Genomic DNA, 22,283 nt, shown 5'->3' with positions numbered 1-22,283 from the left:
TCCTCCCACAGTCCAAAATGTGGTCCGAGGCGCAGGGTGCTCTTTCAGAGGGTCGGTACAGACTCGATGGGCTGAATGGCTTCCTTCTGCACTGTAGGGATTCTATGTTGCATATTTTATGTTTCTAAATCACAATGTTTAAAGTATTAAAATATGCCAGAATAGAACAAAATATAGCAGAATCTGTTAGCTGTTGCTAATGGTAACGGAATAGCTGACTCTTAAGCATTTGTCTTAATTGCTTGCCACTGCCACCTTCAGTTACTTTTAATGAGCATGTCAACTATTCCAGCAGCAATATAGCAGCAATGTACAGACTTTCTGTGTCAACATTATGTCCCCAACTGAACCTGATAATGATTTGGGATTTCCTGGATATGATTGGCTGGAATGGGAAATGGAACAAAAATCAGTGTAAACAATAATGGCCCAAAGAAAATGGGTAACACACACTATCTATCGCGAAGTTCCTTGTTCTCTAATTGATGCTGTGAAAACATAAAGTAATAATAAAAATCTTTATTGGTGAACAAGTAGTCTTACATTAACACTGCAATGAAGTTACTGTGAAAATCCCATATAATCAAGCTATACTTATGCATGGAAAAGTATATTTTCGTCTTGGGTGCACAAAAGATTCCAGAGTTTTAAGCCTAGATTGTATTCAACTTAAATCAAGTTTCTCCATTGATTCAATTTCATTTTATAAAACAATATTGGCCCATAACTTTGGTTGAATCAGCTTGTGTGCCGGGACTGCAGGCTGCACATGCACGATAGGACATTAGCACTGAAAGTATGCAACATTTAAACTCCTGACCCGTGTTTTCATGGAATTGCTGTGATGGTCTGGAGAAGTAAAAATGAATGTGTTAACTTTGCCTGTTTGCCCCAATGTTATGTAAGTATTTACGCCTGCTTATGTGCAGTTTTACTTTCTTCTAGCTGCAGCAAGCAGAGGCAGGAGACATATCGGAGAGGACTTTTTTTGGTGGGCTAATCTTTTGTAAAAGTGCTTAAAGATGTTTAAAATGCACAGAAAGTGAAAGAAAGATGTGTGTATTTTAAACTTTGGTTTGTCATGAAGTTGCTAATGCCATTAAAAAGTGCTTTCATATATAATGTGAGCACAGTAAGAAGTCTTAAAACACCAGGTTAAAGTCCAACAGTTTTGTTTCAAACACTAGCTTTCGGAGCACTGCTCCTTCCTCAGGTGAACCTGGTGTTGTAAGACTTCTTACTGTGCTCACCCCAGTCCAACGCCGGCATCTCCACATCATATATAATGTGGGTTTGGAGTGTCTGTAATACGCTTCAACCAAAATTCATTTGGATTTTGCTATGTATTTCAAGCAGTGTTGTTTAAGAGTTCTACCTGATGTAATGTTGATCCTTGCAAGCCTCTTACATTGTGATTCTGAGATATTACTGTGAGAAATATAGTTTGGTCCATCAAATGCTTTAGGAAAGTTTAATGCCTTAGATGGTGATTGATATGTCCAAGCTCTCCCTCCCTTTTTACAAATGTAAGACAACAGAACCGTTGTGTTATAATGAAAAGATACAATTTATTGACTTTTGTATTAAAATAAAAAAAATATTTCATTTCGAGAAATTTGCCAAGTTTGAGGTAGTTATTAACCAGAATGTAATGCTGCAGCTGCTAAAGTTCAACAGTAAATTAAATGTTAACTCAGTATCCATGTTTTGTATTTATAACATTTTTGTATTTATAACATTTTTGCTAATAAATGTTTTCCACTAAACTTTACACACTTCTACAAATATCTTATTGCAACATCAAAACACTACATTTAACTATAAGATAATTGTAAATGAATAACATAATTGAAGTAAACAAGGCATAAATATACTAATAAACACAAGTCAAAAGGAAATCAGATGTGACAAAACACATCTTGCATCAAGTCTCTGGCCAATTGTGCAGATTAATTAAAAAAGGAGCATGAGGGGGGTGGTTGCGGTAGAATTAGCAGTCACCCCCAGGGCCCTTTCCCGTCCACGTGACTTAACTTTGTGCATCTGCGTTGGCGCCGCACCTTGCCCAGCAGCAACTGCCTCAGAACGGGGCGGCTCCTGGCCAGGGGGTGCAGCAGTAGCCGGTGTCACCATTTTATTGAGAATCTCACGAAGATACTCATTTTTCTGTCTAATCACCTTCACTATTTGCCTGAGACTTGCTTCCAAACTATTTATTGAAGTTTGCTTGGTGGCTCAGATTTTCCGTGGCCCGGAATTTGAGCTATCCTCTTCAACCTCATCCATGAAGCTCTGACTTCTCTTCACGACTAAATTCTCAGGTGTCATATTCTAAATTAAAATATATGAACATGCGTAAAGTTATATAATAATATACTGCAAATTTATATAGTAGTTTCACAGATATAAACAAATAACAAAACCTATGTTCACTTATTGTAATTTACAGTGCAGAAGGAGGCCACTCGGCCCATCGAGTCTGCACCGGCTCTTGGAAAGAGCACCCTACCCGAGGTCAACACCTCCACCCTATCCCCATAATCCAGTAACCCCACCCAACACTGACGCCAATTTTGGACACTAAGGGCAATTTATCATGGCCAATCCACCTAACCTGCACATATTTGGACTGTGGGAGGAAACCGGAGCACCCGGAGGAAACCCACGCACACACTGGGAGGATGTGCAGACTCCGCACAGACAGTGACCCAAGGCGGAATCGAACCTGGGACCCTGGAGCTGTGAAGCAATTATGCTATCCACAATGCTACCGTGCTGCCCAATAAAGTGGAGAATGTGGGCATCGATCCCACTACCTCTCAAATAATCAACTTCAATTATAAAAATAAACTTAAAAATGACACTTTTTAAATGAGCCAATAATAATAGCATTAACTGTTTAAAAGAATTAACAAAAAATGGTCAGAAAGCTTCAGCATACCTTTATAACCTTTATAACAGTAGGGAATTGTCTCTATCTATCTCTCTATCTCTCTATCTTTCTCTCTTTCTCTCTTTCTCTCTCTCCTTTATAAAACTGATGTTTAAAGTACTGCCTTAGTGGGCGTTGTCATTTTCCATCATTGCTCAAAATACAACTGCAGAAATTGCAAGGCCAACTGGTGGAATTCAATAGCATTCAGGTGCATGAGATGGCACTAGCATTCTATGGCACCCAGGCCAACACTGAAAGAGGAGTGCCCACAGTGGAAATCATGGGGCAAGAAGTCTGAGCCATGTCTGAGGATAGAGGCTTGGGTAACTCTGTAATGTCCATGGCTGAGGCGTAAGATAGGGGGGCCAGCCACTCATGGGCATATCCCAGGCACAGGTGGACATTGATGAGGCATTTCAGAGCTATGCCGAGTCACACAGAACCGTAGCTGAGGGCATCGAGAATGGGCCACACGAGGGATATATCTCGGGCACTGACAAACATGTGCCAGTCATAGAGCACCATCGATGAGGGCACTCGACACATGTAATGTAAACGTAAATTGCTTATTGTCACAAGTAGGCTTCAATGAAGTTACTGTGAAAAGCCCCTAGTCGCCACATTCCGGCGCCTGTCCGGGGAGGCTGGTACGGGAATCAAACCGTGCTGCTGGCCTGCTTGGTCTGCTTTAAAAACCAGCGATTTAGCCCAGTGAGCTAAACCAGCCCCAATGACTGGCCTCTGAGACTGGCAGTGCCACGAGACGTTGAGGCCTCTGGAGCTCATCCTAGCTGCCCCTCATCCCATGGGGCCCAGGGGTCAGCATGCACCCCGAGGGAGGAGGAAGAGTTGGACCACTTCCCAGGACCTTCTACCAGGGAGACCCCAGCAGTCTCCAGCCTTTAAGAATACCTCACTCCTGACTTAGGCTCGTTAACTATACAGCGGGCAGAACAGGGTGCCACAGCATCATCTGTGACACCCGAACGTTAGCTGGGGCCCTTCAGTTCCAGGCCCTCCAGAGGGCCAAGGAACCATGGGCGCGATTCTCCGCAAATGCGGCGAGTCGTAAAGGCTGCCGTGAAACTGACCATGTTTCACGGCAGCCTCCGCGCCCCCTCCCAGGACCCGATTCCCCCCCCGGGCGAGGCTAGCAGCGGGGCACCGTGAAGTACGGCATCGCGGGCTTAGCAGATGCGTCAAACCCGCGGGCCGTCATGCCCCTCAGCCGCCCCGCGGACTGATCCTGTGGGGTGGCGGAAGAACAAATAGTGCGCGGGTATCGGACCCGCAGCCCGCGATCGGTGCCCACCGATCGCAGGCCCATTCCACCCTGGTTGTCCGGGACGGGCACTTTGCGGCCGTTTTCACGAACGCTGAAAGCAGGTGTGATCGCGGCTGTGAAAACGGCCGTAAACTCCACGGTATTCGGCCCATCGGCCTGCGGAGAATCGCCGTTCGCCGTAAAAAACGGCGAGCAGCGATTCGTGTCGGTGGCCGGCCGGAGGGGGGGGGGGTGGGGGAGAATAGCGGGAGGCCGTGAAAATTGTCGGGAAGGCCCTCCCGCTACTCTCCGACCCGTCGTGGGCAGCGGAGAATCGCGCCCCATGGCTTTTGAGGGAGATCAAGGAGGTAATCAAGGAGGGCTTTTCACAGTAACTTCATTGAAGCCTACTTGTGACAATAAGCGATTATTATTATTATTATTATTATTATTATTAAGGAGGTAAGCAAACAATTTAAAGTATTTTGGCTTGTTGGGGGGTGTATACATGGAGTTCACAGAGTAGCGAGGAATGACTTGGTGGCGAGTGAGTTGACTCTGACGTGCTCCCCTCGGGAATCGGAGTGCCCTGGCTGAAAACCCTATTGCTGCTATAAATTCATTGAAACTTACCCCTTAGCTCCAAGTTACAGGCTCCTGGCTGTTGAGACTGCTGACTGCTCACAGGATCCAGAAATTAGTGTTCCTCATCTAAAATTATGAAGGGAATAGATAGGATAGATATGGGCAGGTCGTTTCCACTGGCGGGTGAAAGCAGAACTAGGGGGCATAGCCTCAAAATAAGGGGAAGTAGATTTAGGACTGAGTTTAGGAGGAACTTCTTCACCCAAAGGATTGTGAATCTATGGAATTCCTTGCCCAGTGAAGCAGTTGCGGCTCCTTCATTAAATATTTTTAAGATAAAGATCGATAATTTTTTGAAGAATAAAGGGATTAAGAGTTATGGTGCTTGGGCCGGAAAGTGGAGCTGAGTCCACGAAAGATCAGCCATGATCTCATTGAATGGCGGAGCAGGCTCGAGGGCCAGATGGCCTACTCCTGCTCCTAGTTCTTACGTTCCTATGTGGCAGCCCACCCATCTGGACATCCCCATGTCTCCGTCGTATCATCAAGCGGATGGACTTGGCCATGATACATTGTTGGCCACAAGGTGTTGGCACTCCTCAGGTTGCAGCTTCTCAGCAGAGGAAGCATCAGATTAGCAGAGCTCACGGCAGCCAAAGGGGACATGCACTGGTGCCACCGGAACTCTCCCTGGCACAGAGCCTCTCTCAGAGTGATAGCCTTAGAGTGACACTGTCAGCTAACCCACTCCTAAGAATCACGCAAGTTGTCCGTGCCCTGCTGGTCTACCGCGTCCTAGCGGTATCTATATGGTCCCGTCCATCCCGTCCCTCGTCAGGAAACCCTACCAACTCCCTGTAATAACCTGTCTTTAAAACAGGGCAGCACGGAAACACAGTGGTTAGCACAGTTGCTCCACAGCGCCAGGGTCCCAGGTTCGAATCCCGGCTTGGATCACTGTCTGTGCGGAGTCTGAACACCCTCCCCATATCTGCCTGGGTTTCCACTGGGTGCTCCGGTTTCCTCCCACAAGTCCCAAAAGACGTGAATATCAATTGGACATTCTGAATTCTCCCTCTGTGTACCCAAACAGGTGCCAGAGTGTGGTGACTAGGGGCTTTTCACTAACTTCATTGCAGTGTTAATGTAAAAACCGACTTGCGACAATAATAAAGATTATTATAAACCCAGGCTCCACATAACATTGCAGCTAAGCTCCTAACAAACACACACATCCCTCGCTCACCCCTATCTGTAGGACCTGCCCGCACACCAGGCTCTTAGCAGGGAGACGAATGGCAGCACACATTGATCATCTTCACCACACAACCAGTTGCCACCATCATAGTGGATAACACAAGGCTCACCCAGTGAGGACATCTACAATGGACCACACTATGAGAAACAGGATAGGGGACACAGAGCTTATTGCTAACACCTGTTGTGGCACCCACCCTTAACCCTGTTGGCAGGTATGGCTGGTGAGGGTAGACGCTCTTCACATCAAGGACTGGGAGCCAGTAAGTGATGGGGACACAGGTGCAGTGCGGAGGACATCATCTCAAAGGGCCTGGGTGGAGGGGGTTGGGGGAACATGTTGAGGAACTCAGGATGTCCATGTAACCTGGTGGCATTGGATGGTCAAAGGACTCCTCCTCTTGCTGGCATTCTCTGTCTCTCCCCTGCAGAGAAATGGATTTTGGTCCACAGGCAGAATGGTTAGCTATCTGCCTGATGGCTGCTGCCGTTGCAGATGCACTGTGGCGTGAGGCGAAAGGGCAGCCCAGGGAAGACATTGCACAAGAGGAGCCTGCCCCAGGACAGCATGGGGCAGCTGGTGAGGCTCAATGCTAGCCGTCCACCAGGCCGAAGAGGAAGTGTAAAGGTGGTGCCCCATCAGGCCACATATACCATCGGTGCGTACCTTTGAGGAGCTGCCGGACCATGAGTGCCGCTGATGACTCTGGCTCACCAGTCTGACCATATGTCACCTATGCCGGATGGTGTGCACCTGGCACCGTAGGAGTATGGAGGAAGACATCCTGCTCCAGGTGGCTGTCAAGGTGACGGTTGCCCTAAACGTTTATGCATCTGGATCATTCCCGGGCTATGTATGATCTCACAATTGTCCACACACAGGCACATTTGTGACGTCATGGATGCCCTATGTGCCTGGGCATCGGACTACATCAACTTCAACATGGACCAGGCCCATCAGGATGCCCGGGCAGCGGGATTCGCAACCATCGCAGGAATGCCCCAGTCCAGGGAGCGATTGATGGCACGCATGTCCTCCTCTGAGCATTAGTTTACCATGGGGTACCCTTCATCGATAGGAAGGGCTTCCATTCCATTAATGTGCAGTTGGTGTGTGACCATCAGCTGTATATAATGCATGTCTGCGCCCAATATCCAAGCAGCCTGCACAACGCATACATCGTGGTGCACTCAGAGATTCCTGGCACCTTCACGATGCTCCCTCGAGTGAGGGGCTGGCTATTGGTGGTAAGGCCTACCCGCTGAGGTAATGGCTAATGGCACCTATGTGGAGACCCCAGACCGATGTGGAAGACCGTTATAATGATGCTCACCCTGCAATCAGGAGCACCTTCGAACAATGCATCAGCCTGCTGAACAAAGAACAAAGAAAATTACAGCACAGGAACAGGCCCTTCGGCCCTCCCAGCCTGCGCCGATCCAGATCCTTTATCTAAACCTGTCTCCTATTTTCCAAGGTCAACTTCCCTCTGTTCCCGCCCATTCATATACCTGTCTAGATGCTTCTTAAATGATGATATCGTGCCCGCCTCTACCACCTCCACTGGTAAAGTGTTCCAGGCACCCACCACCCTCTGCATAAAAAACTTTCCACGCACATCTCCCTTAAACTTTCCCCCTCTCACTTTGAAATCGTGACCCCTTGTAACTGACACGCCCACTCTTGGGAAAAGCTTGTTGCTATCCACCCTGTCCATACCTCTCATAATTTTGTAGACCTCAATCAGGTCCCCCCTCAACCTCCGTCTTTCCAACGAAAACAATCCTAATCTACTCAACCTTTCTTCATAGCTAGCACCCCCCATACCAGGCAACATCCTGGTGAACCTCCTCTGCACCCTCTCCAAAGCATGCACGTCCTTCTGGTAATGTGGCGACCAGAACTGCACGCAGTATTCCAAATGTGGCCGAACCAAAGTCCTATACAACTGTAACATGACCGGCCAACTCTTGTATTCAATACCCCGTCCGATGAAGGCAAGCATGCTGTATGCCTTCTTGACCACTCTATCAACCTGCGTTGCCACCTTCAGGGTACAATGGACCTGAACTCCCAGATCTCTCTGCACATCAATTTTCCCCAAGACCCTTCCATTGACCATATAGTCCGCTCTTGAATTTGATCTTCCAAAATGCATCACCTCGCATTTGCCTGGATTGAACTCCATCTGCCATTTCTCTGCCCAACTCTCCAATCTATCTATATTTTGTTGTATTCTCTGACAGTCCTCCTCGCTATCTGCAACTCCACCAATCTTAGTATCATCTGCAAACTTGCTAATCAGACCACCTATACCTTCCTTCAGGTCATTTATGTAGATCACAAACAACAGTGGTCCGAGCACAGATCCCTGTGGAACACCACTAGCCACCCTTCTCCATTTTGAGACACTCCCTTCCACCACTACTCTCTGTCTCCTGTTGCCCAGCCAGTTCTTTATCCATCTAGCTAGTACACCCTGAACCCCATAAGACTTCACTTTTTCCATCAACCTGCCATGGGAAACCTTATCAAACGTCTTACTAAAGTCCATGTATACGACATCTACAGCCCTTCCCTCATCAATTAACTTTGTCACTTCCTCAAAGAATTCTATTAGGTTTGTAAGACATGACCTTCCTTGCACAAAACCATGCTGCCTATCACTGATAAGTCTATTTTCTTCCAGATTTGAATAGATCCTATCCCTCAGTATCTTCTCCAACAGTTTGCCTACCACTGACGTCAAGCTCACAGGTCTATAATTCCCTGGATTATCCCTGCTACCCTTCTTAAACAAAGGGGCAACATTAGCAATTCTCCAGTCCTCCGGGACCTCACCCGTGCTCAAGGATGTTGCAAAGATATCTGTTAAGGCCCCAGCTATTTCGACCCTCACTTCACTCAGTAGCCTAGGATAGATCCCATCCGGTCCTGGGGACTTGTCCACCTTAATGTCTTTTCGAATACCCAAAACTTCCCCCTTCCGTATGACAACTTGACCGAGAGTATTTAAACATCCATCCCTAGCCTCAACATCCGTCTTGTCCCTCTCCTTTGTGAATACTGATGCAAAGTACTCATTAAGAATCTAACCCATTTCCTCTGAGTCCACGCATAAATTTCCTCTTTTGTCTTTAAGTGGGCCAATCCTTTCTCTAGTTACCCTCTTGCTCCTTACATACAAATAAAATGCTTTGGGATTTTCCTTAACCCTGTTAGCCAAAGATATTTCATGACCCCTTTTAGCCCTCTTTATTGCGCATTTGAGATTCGTCCTACTTTCCCAATATTCCTCCAAAGCTTCATCAGTTTTGAGTTGCCTCGATCCTGTGTATGCTTCCTTTTTCATCTTAGCTAGTCTCACAATTTCACCCGTCATCCATGGTTCCCTAATCTTGCCATTTCTATTTTTCATTTTCACAGGAACATGTCTGTCCTGCACTCTAATCAACCTTTCCTTAAAAGACTTCCACATTTCAAATGTGGATTTACCCTTAAACAGCTGCTCCCAATCCACTTTCCCTAGCTCCTGCCGAATTTTGTTATACTCTGCCTTTCCCCAATTTAGTACTCTTCCTTTCGGACCCCTCCTGTCCTTGTCCATGAGTTATCGAAAACTTACGGAATTGTGATCGCTATTCCCAAAGCAATCACCGACTGAAACATCAACCACCTGGCCGGGATCATTCCCCAATACCAGGTCCAGTATGGCCCCTTCCCGAGTTGGACTATTTACATACTGCTCTAAAAAATTCTCCTGGATGCTCCTTACAAACTCTGCTCCATCTACGCCTCCAACACTACATGAATCCCATTCAATGTTGTGGACGTTAAAATCTCCCATCACAACCACCCTATTGCTCCTTCATTTTTCTATAATCTGTCTGCCTATTTGTACCTCTACTTCATGCTCGCTTTTGGGAGGCCTGTAGTAAAGTCCCAACAATGTTACTGCACCCTTCCTATTTCTCAGCTCCACCCATATTGCCTCAGTGCTCGAATCCTCCATCGTGCCCTCCTTAATCACAGCTGTGATATCATCTCTGACGAGTAATGCAACTCCTCCACCCCTTCTACCTCCCTCTCTATCCCTCCTGAAGCATCTATACCCTGGGATATTCAGTTGCCAGTCCTGCCCTTCCCTCAACCAAGTCTCAGTAATACCAATAGCATCATATTCCCAAGTACTGATCCAAGCCCTAAATACATCTGCCTTACCTGCTACACTTCTCGCATTAAAACAAATGCACCTCAGACCACCTTTGCGTTCATCATCTCTTCCCTGTCTACTCTTCCCCTTATTCACGTTGAGTTTATTGTCTCGTACCTTACTGGCTTTAGTTGCTGCTTCTTTACTGACCTCTAACTTCCTAATCTGGTTCCCATCCCCCTGCCACATTAGTTTAAAACCTCCCCAACAGTGTTAGCAAAAGCACCCCCTGGGACATTGGTTCCAGTCCTGCCCAGGTGTAGACCATCCGGTTTGTAATGGTCCCACCGCCCCCAGAACTGGTTCCAATGTCCCAAAAATTTGAACCCCTCCCTCCTGCACCATCTCTCAAGCCACGTATTCATTCTGACTATTCTTGAATTTCTACTCTGACTGTCCCGTGGCACTGGTAGCAATCCTGAGATTACTACCTTTTAGGTCCTACATTTTTTATTTATCTCCTAACTCCCTAAATTCTGAAGATGCGCTTCCGATGCCTGGGCCACTCTGGTGGGGCTCTGGACCCCATAGGGTCTCTTAACATCGCTGTGGCCTGCTGCATTCTTCATAACATCGCACTGCAGCGGGGCGATGTGCTGGAGGAGGAGGAAGAATGGTCGGCCTAATCTGATGAGGATGAGGATGGTGTCCAGGAAGACCTGGGCATGGAGCTGGCAGGGCAGGCCACCCACTTTGTGAGCTTGTGGTCCAGGGACACTGTACAAGGGGTTATCTCATCACCTCCGGATTCACCAATTTGGGGGCTAAGCCACCGGCGGTTCCACTGCCCTGCACCCCCCTCTACAAATTGTGCTGTTATCTTTGGCTGCGAGCTAATGGGTGGGATTCTCTAATAATCGGTCTATGTCAGCGTGAAAACCGGCGGCAACCGCTCCGTCGTCAACGGTCCCCGAAAGTCCCCGAAAATTTTCCTATTCCCGGGGCGCCGGAGAACGGCTGGCGTGAGTTCGCGCATATGCAGAATGGCCGGAGTGATTCTACGCATGTGCAGAATGGCCGGCGTAATTCGGCACATGCTCAGGGATTGTGTTCACGGTGGCCTCCAGGCAATATGGTGGAGCCCTGCAGGGGCCCGGCACGGAGTAAAATAGGCCCCCACGGAACAGGCCTGCCCCCTGATCGCAGGCCAGGCCACTTTGCCCCCCCCCCCCCCCCGGGGTCGGATCTCTCCGCCCCCTCCCGAACGGCCCCCGCAGACTCAACTTCCAGGTCCCGCCGTGTGGACCTCAGTAACCCACGCCGGCGAGATTCAGCCACACTCGTCGGCCACTTGGCCCATCGGGGCCCGGAGAATCGCTGGGTGGGGGGGGCCTCTGTCAATGGCCCCCGACCAGCGCGTGTGCGCGCGAGAATCGGCGCCAGAGAATGGGGAAGCCGGCATTGGAGTGGCGGGGCGCGATTCTCGCGTCCCCGTGGGGCTTCTCCGACCAGGTGCCGGGTGTGAGAATTCCGGCCAATGTCTCTGGATTGTGGTTTTAATCTCTTTTTTAAAAAAAAATCAGTTAGAGATTTCCAACCAGTAGATTCAAAGTGCACCAGCAGGTTTTTGATGTAAAGCATGTTTTCACAACAGTGTCTTACTGCGTTGGTCATGTCAGAGTTTTTGCTCTTCAATATGCAAATGTATTTGAATGGGAACTCGATCAAAAATATCACTTCTGCAAAGTAAGGCAACTTTCAGTTCAATTTGTTCCTGAACTGTCATTTTTTTAACATGAATTTGAGGATACAAACGGGGGGAAGGGACAGGTGGAAGAAAGGATTTTATCAGATGCAAACTGCTGCAGTAACAATCCTCAGTGATTTAAATGATGCGTTGCACCAACAAAATACTTTAAGTTGTATTCTTCATGCATTTACTTTCAGAGGTTAATTTTTTCACAGCACTAATTGGGAAATGACACCAGAGTGTTATTTAATTATATGATTTTCAAGAGGTGCCATTCCCAATGTCAGATATATTATTATCATTCAAGAGATTCCAGTACTAGAACCTTGGGTGTATAAGTTAATTGGTGCTCGAATTGGAAAGTTCAATATCAGCCCAAAATTAGGATGTGGTTCTCATTAATTCTAATTGGTGAATCCTGGCTCCTGTCATCACTTCTATCGGCAGCCTACCCATTTGAAGATACAATGAAATAAAAGCAAAATACTGCAGATACCGGAAATCTGAAATAAAAAGAGAAAATGCTGGAAAACCTGAGCAGGCCTGGCAGCATCTGTGGGGGAAACAAGAGTTAATGGGCATAATCTTACGAGAACTTGTCAAAGTGCCAGCCACAGACAGAAAACTGGCGCGTTTCCTGTTCTTGAGTCTCTTTTCTAAAATAAAATGAATGGACGTGATTTATGCCAGTTTATGCCATCACTCTGGTGGGATGGGGCCTCTCGGGCCAGGAACCGAGTCGAAACTGATGAGGGCCCAGTCAGTCTTTAAATGCCCCCCCCCCCCCCCCGACCAGGACCGCAGACGAACGCCCCCCCCCCCCCCCCACCGCTCCACATTTCGGAGGCCTCTGGTCTCTTTTTTTCCCCCCATTCCCCCCCACCCCACTCCAATGACATTCATCGGCAGCATCCACACCCCGCCCTCCGACATTCATCATTGGCAATCGCAACCCCTCCCCCGACATTCATACGTGCCAACTCCCCCCTTCCTCATTCTCCGCTCTCCCCCGCCCAGCACGCATTAATGCTCCCCCTCCCAATGGGGCTCCCACATGGGGCCAGTGCAGTGCCATCACATTGCTCGGACATCTCCCTCTAACCCACAGGGGTTATACCCATCTCTGTGCCACTGGAGGGATCCCCTCTTTTGCCTCATGCTGGCCCAACCTGTTGCAAACCTTGCTGACGTGATGTCACTTTGGAGAGGTATGAGTGTTTACTGAGGGGGGGGGTATCATTTCACGCAGAAGGGGAGACATTAATAATATTTAAACTCACTCAAATTTATTAACATTAGGCCCATGCCCTCTGTGGGCGTAAATCCTTTGATGCGCAGGCGAGGGCCGGGGAAATTAGGAAATGCAATCCCTCTGGTGAGAATCGCGATTCCTGATTCTCAGAAGGTTTTCCACCCTCACTGCTGACTCCATGGGCAGCGAGTGCGGCCTTAAGATTCCGCCCAATGTTCCGAGTCCATATGACTCTTCTTCATCCAATTACAGGAAGGTTAATTGCTTTAGAGAGAGTACAGAGGAGATTTACAAGAACATTGCCAGGATTTGAAAATTATAGCTGTGAGGAAAGATTGCATAGGCTCGGAGGAGGCTGAGGGGCGACTTCATTGACATGTACACAATTCTGAGGGTCCGAGATCGGGCTTTTTCAAAGTGGGGGTCGCAACCCCCTGGTGGGTCGTGGGCGGTTGTAAAAAGGGGTGTGGTGCACCCTGAAATGAACATAAGCATCCCAACTACCTTTGGATCAGCAGCAGGATGGCAAGCAGGAAGATTACCATGAAAATAACTTTTGTGACAGGAGATAGGAGAGAATGCATGGCCCAGGAGCAAGAAGCAGTGGACTGGTGAACTGACAGGCTTCCCGAAAGCTAGCCAGGTGGTTACTCAGATGGAGACTCAGTCCCCATTTCTGTAGCGAAGTTAACACAGATCCCTATCCTGTGAGCCCTCCACATACACACTTTCTCTTAGCCCTCTCATTGGATGGAATTTTTGGGAAGCCTAACACTTGGATGGGGAGCAGTGACTACTTCATTGGCTGAAAACTACTTTGTATTCGTGTAGTTGTGAAGGTGCGAGCAAAATTCAAATCTTGTTTTTTCCATAATTCAAACATTGACGTAAACCTTGTGGCTCTCCTCCGCACTTTGAATATTTCTCTACTTTTATAGAGTCAGAGAGTTTTACAGCACAGAAACAGGCCCTTCAGCCCATCGGGTCTGTACCATTCACCAAGTGGGTCCCGAGGTCAGCCAGTGTCCCGGGAAAAATAATTTGGAAAAACACTGCCCCGATAGGCTCAACAGAAAAAAACCCAGCTGAGGGGTTAATTAGTAACGTAGCACGGTAGCACAGTGGTTAGCACTGTTTCTGCACAGTTCCAGGGTCTCAGGTTCAATTCCCAGCTTGGGTCACTGTCTATGCGGAGTCTGCACATTCTCCCCGTGGCTGTGTGGGTTTCCTCCAGGTGCTCCGGTTTCCTTCCACAAGTCCTGAAAGACGTGCTGTTAAGTAATTTGGGCATTCTGAATTCTCCCTCTGTGTACCTGAACAGGCACCAGAGTGTGGCGACTCGGGACTTTTCACAGTAACTTCATTGCAGTGTAAGCCTACTTGTGACAATAAAGATTATTATTATCAAGTGGTACAAATTGAAAGTGACTGGTGGAAGGATGAGAGGGAACGTGTGGAAAACCTTTTCACCCAGACAGTGGTGGGTGTCTGGAATTCACTGCCCAAATTGGTGGTTGAGGCTGAAACACTGAACCCATTTAAAAAGTACCTGGATCTGTAGCTGAAGTGCTGTAACCAGCAAGACTTGCTTGAGTTCTTTGAGGACGTAACCAGCAAGGTGGATAATGGGGAACCTGTGGATGTGGTATATCTGGACTTACAGAAGGAATTTGACAAGGTGCCGCATAAAAGACTGATCTTGAAGATCGCAGGGTATTGGGCTAGAGTACTAGTTTAGATTAAAGTCGCCATAGTCCCAGACGACCATAGGCTGCTTTCCCTTTTGAGGGGGAGAGCTGACTGGTGGTGATTTAACCTGAGGATCACCACACCTCAGGCGAGGGGCAAGGATGAGAAGGCCAGCCTGGGATTAGCTGACTGACAAAATAGTGCGTCAGGATAAATGGGTCCTTCACTGGCTGATGAACTAACTACCGGGTGCCGAAGGGGTCAGTCCTCAGACCTCAACTGTTTACAATCTATATAAACGATCTGCAAGCAGGGACAGAGTGTAACATAGCAAAATAGGTGGGAAAACAGGTAGTGAAAAAGAGATAAGAGTTTACAGATGGATATAGATAGCCTAGGAGAATGGGCCAAAATTTGGCAGATGCCAGGGGTGGTACAGTGGCACAGTGGGTAGTAATGCTGCCTTCGGGTGCTCTGGTTTCCTCCCACATTCCAAAGATGTGCAGGTTTGATGAATAGGCCATACTAAATCGCCCTTAGTGTCCAAAGGTTTAGGTGAGGTTATGGAGATAGGGTGGGAGTGATGGCATCGGTAGGCTGCTCTTTCCGATGGTAGGATGGAGACTTGATGGGACAAATGACCTCCTCCTGCTCTGGAGGGGATTCTATGAGATGGAGTTTAATGTGGATAAGTGTGAATTGATATAAGGATTTGTCCAAAAAAACGAAAAGGGAAATTATTGGGCGGGATTTTCCCCTACCCGGCGGGGTGGGCGGTCCAGGCGCCGAGGAATGGCTGGGAATCCTCCGCACCGTTAAGGACTAGGCCGGCGCCGGAGTGGGTTGCGCCCCGCCGGCCGGCGCGGAAGGGGCTTGGTGCCATGCCAACCTGTGCCGAAGGGCCTCCGCCGGCCGCCGCAAGTTGGCACATGCTCGGGAGTGCCAGCGTGTGCTGGCGCATCCCAGCGCATGCGCAGAGGGGCTTCATCTCCGCGTCGGCCATCGCAAACTTTTCCACCAGCCGACGTGGAGGAATAGAGTGCCCCCACGGCACAGGCCTGCCCGTGGATCGGTGGGCCCGAATGCGGGACAGAGCACCATGGGGTCACCTCCCGGGGCCAGATCCCCCCGTGGACCCCGGAGACCGCCCGCACAGCCAGGTCCCGGCGGTAAGTACCTCCTCTCACTTACGCTGGCAGGACCGGTCGAAAACGGGTGGCCACTCAGCCCATCGCAGTCCGGAGAATCGCCGGGGGGGGAGGGGGCCGCGGCTAGCGGCCGTTCGACCGGCGTGGCGTGATTCCCGCCCCTGCCAAATCCCCTGCGGCGGAGAATTCGGCAGCCGGCGGGGGCGGGATTTCCGCCGTCCCCCGGCGATTCTCCGACCCGGCGGAGAGTCGGAGAATCCAGCCCATTATCTAAATGGAAAACCTATTCAAAATGCATCTGGGCAGAAGGGTATGGATGTCTTTGTTCATGAATCGCAGAAAGTCAGCATGAAGTACAAAATGTAATAAAAGTAGGCAAATGGAATCTTCGCATTTATTGCAGAAGGACTGGAGTATAAAAGTAGAGAAATATTCTTGCCACTGTAGAAGGCATTGATGAAACGGCACCTGGAGTATTGTGTCCAGTTTTGGTCTCCTTATTTTAGGAAGGATATGGTGGAATTGGAGGCAGTTCAAAGAGGTTCACCAGATTGATTCCCGGGATGAAAGGTTGATGTGGGAGGAGAGATTGAACCGTTTGGGTTTACATGCGCTGGTGTTTAGAAGATTGAGAGGGGAACCGATTGAGGTGTATAAAATACTAAGAGGGATTGATTAAGTAAATGTAGACCAAATGTTTCCCTTTCTGGAACAATCTAGAACGAGGGCTGGGATTCTCCCCTACCCAGTGGGGCGGGGGGTCCCGGCGTAGCAGAGTGGCGCCAACCACTCCGGCGTCGGGCCTCCCCAAAGGTGCGGAATTATCCGCACCTTTGGGGGCTAGGCCCGCACCGGAGGGGTTGGCGCCACGCCGACTGGCGCCACAACCGGCGCCAACGGCCTTTGACGTCCGCCGGCCGGCATCGGGGCTGGCCGAAAGGCCTTCGCCGGTTCGCGCATGCGCCGGTGCTGACGTCAGCTGTCACTGACGTCGCCACTGGCGCATGCGCGGTAGGGGGGTCTCTTCTACCTCCGCCATGGTGGAGGCCGTGGCGGCGGCGGAAGAAAAAGAGTGCCCCCACGGCACTGGTCCACCTGCCGATCGGTAGGCCCTGATTGCGGGCCTGGCCACCATGGGGGCAGTCCCCGGGGTCCAATCGCCCCACGCCCCCCCCCCCCCCCCCCCAGGACCCCTGGGGCTCGCTCGCTGCCAATCCCGCCGCCACCAGAGGTGGTTGAAACCACGGCGGCGGGAGAGGCTTCTCAGTGGCGGGACTTCGGCCCATCGCGGGCCGGAGAATCGCCGCAGGGGGCTCGCCGATCAGCGCGGAGGGCACGCCGATCAGCGCGGCGCGATTCTCACCCCCGCCAATTCCTGGGTGGCGGAGAATTCCGGCCACAGCGGGGGCGGGATTTTCGACGGTCCCGGGCGATTCTCCGACCCTGTGGGGGGTCGGAGAATTTTGCCCAAGATGTCACAGATATAGGTGAGAGATGGTAGATTTTAAACTGAGATAAGCAGAACTTCTTCCCGCAGAGCGTGGTGAATTTATGGAACTCACTGCCCCATAGTGCGATTGAGTCTGAATCTTTAAATGGTTTTCAGGGCACACCGAACCAGAACACGAATGAACAGGTTGATCCTGGAGGTGGAGGGCAAATGTGAACGGTGCCAGAAAGGCCTGGGCAACCACACCCACACATGTTCTAGTCCTGCCCCAAACTTGTTGGGTTCTGGACTGCCTTTTCTGAGGCAATGCCGAAGGTTGTGGGAGTGAGGGTGAAGCCATGCCCAAAACTGGCAATCTTCAGGGTATCCAAACAGCCAGAGCTAAACATGGGGAAGTGGGCCGACGCCCTAGCTTTCACTTCCCTAATCGCACACCGGAGAATCCTGCTCGGCTGGCAATCAGCAGCACCACCCACAGCTGCAGGCCGGCTGGCAGACCTGTCGGAATTTCTCCACTTGGAGAAGATGAAATATATCAGCCGAGGACCGGAGGAAGGCTTTCTCAAAGCATGGGGGAAACTTGGCAGCCTGCTCCAAGATCTGTTTTGAAGCCAACTATAACTAGAAAGGTAGAAAATTTAAATATCAGGAAAACACTGACAAGAATACACAACCAGGGGGGAGAGGGGGTGAGAAAGAGAGGAGGGAATGTGAGGAAAATGAAGGGAATGCCACAGAGGGAGGGAGAGGGGGTGGAAGAATCTCCCCGCCCGCTACCCACAAGGCAGACACGGCAAAAAGCATAAAGGAAAGAAGGCAGGGGGAAGGGAGAGAGCAGAAGTAAGGGGGAGTACACCCCAGAACAAACAGGAAGGATATCTAGTGGAGGGGGGAGGGGGGCAGAGGGAGGGGAGAGGACAGGGCACCAAGACAGATGGTAACAAAATGTAAATATATGTAAAAGAATCCTATGTACCGTACATATCAAACACAAAATGCAACTGTATGTAAAATTGAAAATGCTAACAAAATATATTTCCAAAAAAAAAATTAAATGGTTTCAAGGAGGAGATAGACATGTTTCTGATGAAAGAAATGGGTTAAAGGGATATGGGGAACAGGCAGAGAGATGGATGTGAGACCATGAAGAGATCAGCCATGCTCTGATTGAACCATGAGCAGACTTGAAGGACTGAATTGCCTACTTCTGCTCCTAATACCTCTGTGCTAAGACTATGGACCAGGTGACAGAAAGTGGGATTAAAATGACTGGCTATATTTTTTCCCCTCCTTTTTTGACTGGAGCAGACATGATGGGCTGAATAGCCTCTTTCTGTGCTGTAATGTTTTGATGGTTCTACGGAATATCTCTGCACTAGAACATGAAAAGGTGAAGTGCCTTTATTTAGCTGAAGGTTTTCTATTCAAGTTTAGAGCTTGCGCGATCCTTAATTATGGTCATTATGAGAGCAATACTGCTCACTGCTACCATATTAATCAAAATATTTTCTTGGACTGATGACCAGAAGAATTGGGCCATTCGACACATTGAGTCTGCTCCACTATTTGATCATGGCTGATCTGTTGCTCATCCCCATTCTCCTGCCTTCTCACCGTAACCACTGATCCCCTTATTGATCAAAAAATACCCTTATTAATCAAGAACACTAGATTTGTGCTTGAGGTGTTGATACCTACATGGCCACAGACCAAGAGCTGGAAGGTGGAATTAGATGGAATGGCAATCTAGCCTCTCGAGCCTGCTCCACCATTCAATACGGTGATAGCTGATCTCGTCATGGTCTCAATTCCACTGTTTTGGCCATTTTCTATAATCCTTTAACCCATTACTAATTAAAATCTGTCTAACTCCTCCATAAATTTACTCACTGTCTCAGCATCCACCACAATCTTGGTTAGCGAATTGCATAGATTCGCGCCGCTTTGGAAGAAGTAGTTTCTGCTCATCTCTGTTTCAAATTTGCTGCCCCGAACCTGAGATTATGATCTCTCATTCTAGAATGCCCCACAAGAGGAAGCATCTGCTGCACGTCTACTTTATCCATTTCTCTTATCATCTTATATACCTCAATGTGATCTTCCCTCATTATTCTAAATTCGAGAGAGTATAAGCTTAAACTGCTCAATCTCTCTTCATAATACAAACCCAACCCAGTGAACCTCCTTGGAACTGCCTCCAATGCCACTAATGGCCATTAATGGTCGCTTATTTACCAATCTGTGCTTTACCATTCAATGGTAATGTTTTGTTAGATATGTTATTACTTGAAGAAGGTGAATTATTTACTAATTTAGTTATAGCTAGAAATGACTACCTTGATTCATTTGTTTTCAAACAATAGGATTCTATTCAGAATTGTATTCTACAAGAATTCCATAAGTCAACTAATAATTGATTTGAAAACATATATTAGCATGTTATAAATTTTGATCTGCTGTAGACACCACTTAGGCACAGTGCCATTAGTCACGCCCACTGTAGGCTTCATGCCTTAATTTTATGACAATTGCTCACATTGCACTATATAAATCTTGGCGTTCCAGAGGAGTAATAACAATCTCCTTTCATGATCTAAACTGAATATCAGTGTCTTTTGCACATGTGTTTTTTGATTCCTCTGAAGATGGACCGAGTTAACACTAAACAAACCAAAGTTTGGTTCAAATCATTTTACTGCCTTGCTCCACCATCAGTTAAGATGTTGAGAACAGCAGGATCAGGGGGCAGAATTCTCCCAAAATATGACTAAGGGCTGGCTTCTCGGATTGGGAGACAGTGGGCGGGATTCGCTGAGCCTCCGCGCTGCAATTCAGTTCGGCGCGGGGTCAGAGAATGGGGCGCCATTCAACCCGCGTTTGGGTCCGACGGCTTTGTGCGATTCTCCGGGAATGCCACCAATCATGCGCGCGTGGTTGATGCGGCACCGGTCGGGGGACATTGAAAGAGGCCCCCGCGGTGATCCTCTGCCGGCAAAGGGCCGAGTTCCCACCAGCGTGGTTCACTCATGGTTCCACCCTACGGGCACTCGGAGTGTCCGCAGCCGCCCTAGTGGGAGGTGGGGGGATCCGTCACCGGGGGCGGGGGGGGGGGGGGGGGGGGGGGGGGGGTCGGGGAGGAGCCTCCAGGATGGCCAGGATCGCCATAGGGGAAAGTCCAGAGTGGTTGGAGCCCGTTTTCTCGCGGGCGTGGGGACATAGCCCCATTAACAAAGAATTCCACCCAGTGTTCTCCTTTTGAAATGAATTGCCTCTGATTTGTGCTTGGGCTGGATGCGGTGACCAGAGCCGATTCACTATCCCATGCCGTGCAACTTTCTGTTGGCAGGAATTGCAAGGGATTCCTTCGCACCTCTATGGCCCGTATGTCCCCAATCCCAGGTATGCCCACCCAATGCCTCTAGCCCCACATGATTACATGCCAAGGTATGCCTTGCACCTAGTCTCAAAGGCCTCTCATGCCTCCCATGTCAAGCTATGACACTCCTATGCACTTCACCTACTATACATTGCATATGACCGATGAACCCTATCGTGTCAATAGGATGTGTAAAGAAAAGCTTTAAAAAAGGTCATTCATGACTGACTTTCTCAAAAGAAATCTTTTTAACTACAGGCCAATTAAAGTGTCAATCATCAGGCCCCGTTAAAGTATCAACAGTTGAAAAGGCAAACGTAGGGCAGCACGGTGGGGCAGTGGGTTAGCCCTGCAGTCTCACGGCGCCGAGGTCCCAGGTTCGCTCCCGGCTCTGGGTCACTGTCCGTGTGGAGTTTGCACATTCTCCCCGTGTTTGCGTGGGTTTCACCCCCACAACCCAAAGATGTGCAGGCTAGGTGGATTGGCCACGCTAAATTGCCCCTTAATTGGAAAAAATGAATTGGGTACTCTAAATTAAAAAAAAAAGCAAGTGTATAATTCAGAAATGTTGGTCTTGGAGCAATATAAACACTAAAATAACACATATGAAAAGCAGGGTGAGTCTGTTACATCAAACCTTTATTGTGGTCTCTCAGGACACTCACTTGTGTTTTCTTCCCTGCCCATTCTTTGTTACATTCTTTTTCAGTCTCGTCTCTCTCTATCTTCTCTGTCCCATTCTTTTTCTCATTGTCTTAATTTCTCAACCCAGATGCAAAAATGGACGTGTTAGAGGTTATTTTCTGTAACTGTGACCCCAAAAGGTGCAGCGCGAAACTTGGTCCCGTGCTGCTGAGACAGTGAAGAGTGTTGGGTATTAAGTTAAGCAGTCAATACGTGGGTACAGTTTCTTCAACCCATAATTTTTTAATTTTGGGCAGACCGTTGCTGGGTGACACAATAGCATTCGCTTTGGTAAAAATGTAAATTGGACAGCAACTTCCGCTGGATGCATGTTTTACGTGGGTTCAATTTGATGTTTCTTCGCCTGGAAGGGTAAAACCTATGCTAACCACCATGCTACCCTGGGCAGCAGGGTAGCATGGTGGTTAGTATAAATGCTTCACAGCTCCAGGGTCCCAGGTTCGATTCCCGGCTGGGTCACTGTCTGTGTGGAGTCTGCACGTCCTCCCCCTGTGTGCGTGGGTTTCCTCCGGGTGCTCCGGTTTCCTCCCACAGTCCAAAGATGTGCGGGTTAGGTGGATTGGCCATGCTAAATTGCCCGTAGTGTCCTAATAAAAGTAAGGTTAGGGGGGGGGGTTGTTGGGTTACGGGTATAGGGTGGATACGTGGGTTTGAGTAGGGTGATCATGGCTCGGCACAACATTGAGGGCCGAAGGGCCTGTTCTGTGCTGTACTGTTC

The 22,283-nt window shown here is 48.8% G+C and overlaps 1 protein-coding gene and 1 long non-coding RNA gene across 6 annotated transcripts in view; one reads left to right on the top strand and one right to left on the bottom strand.

Moving 5' to 3' along the window:
- Nucleotides 1-22,283, top strand: part of LOC119978592 (chemokine-like protein TAFA-5) — a 616,915-nt gene that overhangs the window by 32,367 nt on the left and 562,265 nt on the right. The window lies entirely within an intron of this gene.
- LOC119978593 overlaps nucleotides 1-22,283 on the bottom strand; it is a 50,723-nt gene that overhangs the window by 19,047 nt on the left and 9,393 nt on the right. Inside the window, exons 1-2 of one of the 2 annotated variants that reach the window (XR_005463501.1) lie at nucleotides 6,709-6,795; nucleotides 2,179-2,331 (exon numbers count right to left, since the gene is read on the bottom strand). This is a non-coding gene — a long non-coding RNA (uncharacterized LOC119978593). Of the gene's footprint in view, nucleotides 1-2,178; nucleotides 2,332-6,708; nucleotides 6,796-22,283 lie in introns of those variants that run through there. The other variant, XR_005463502.1, reaches the window with a different exon arrangement.

This window comes from Scyliorhinus canicula, chromosome 15 (genome assembly GCF_902713615.1).
Source record: "Scyliorhinus canicula chromosome 15, sScyCan1.1, whole genome shotgun sequence".
Taxonomy (NCBI): domain Eukaryota; kingdom Metazoa; phylum Chordata; class Chondrichthyes; order Carcharhiniformes; family Scyliorhinidae; genus Scyliorhinus; species Scyliorhinus canicula.
The sequence above is the reverse complement of the archived record's forward strand: the minus strand, read 5'-3'. Positions and strand labels throughout refer to the sequence as shown.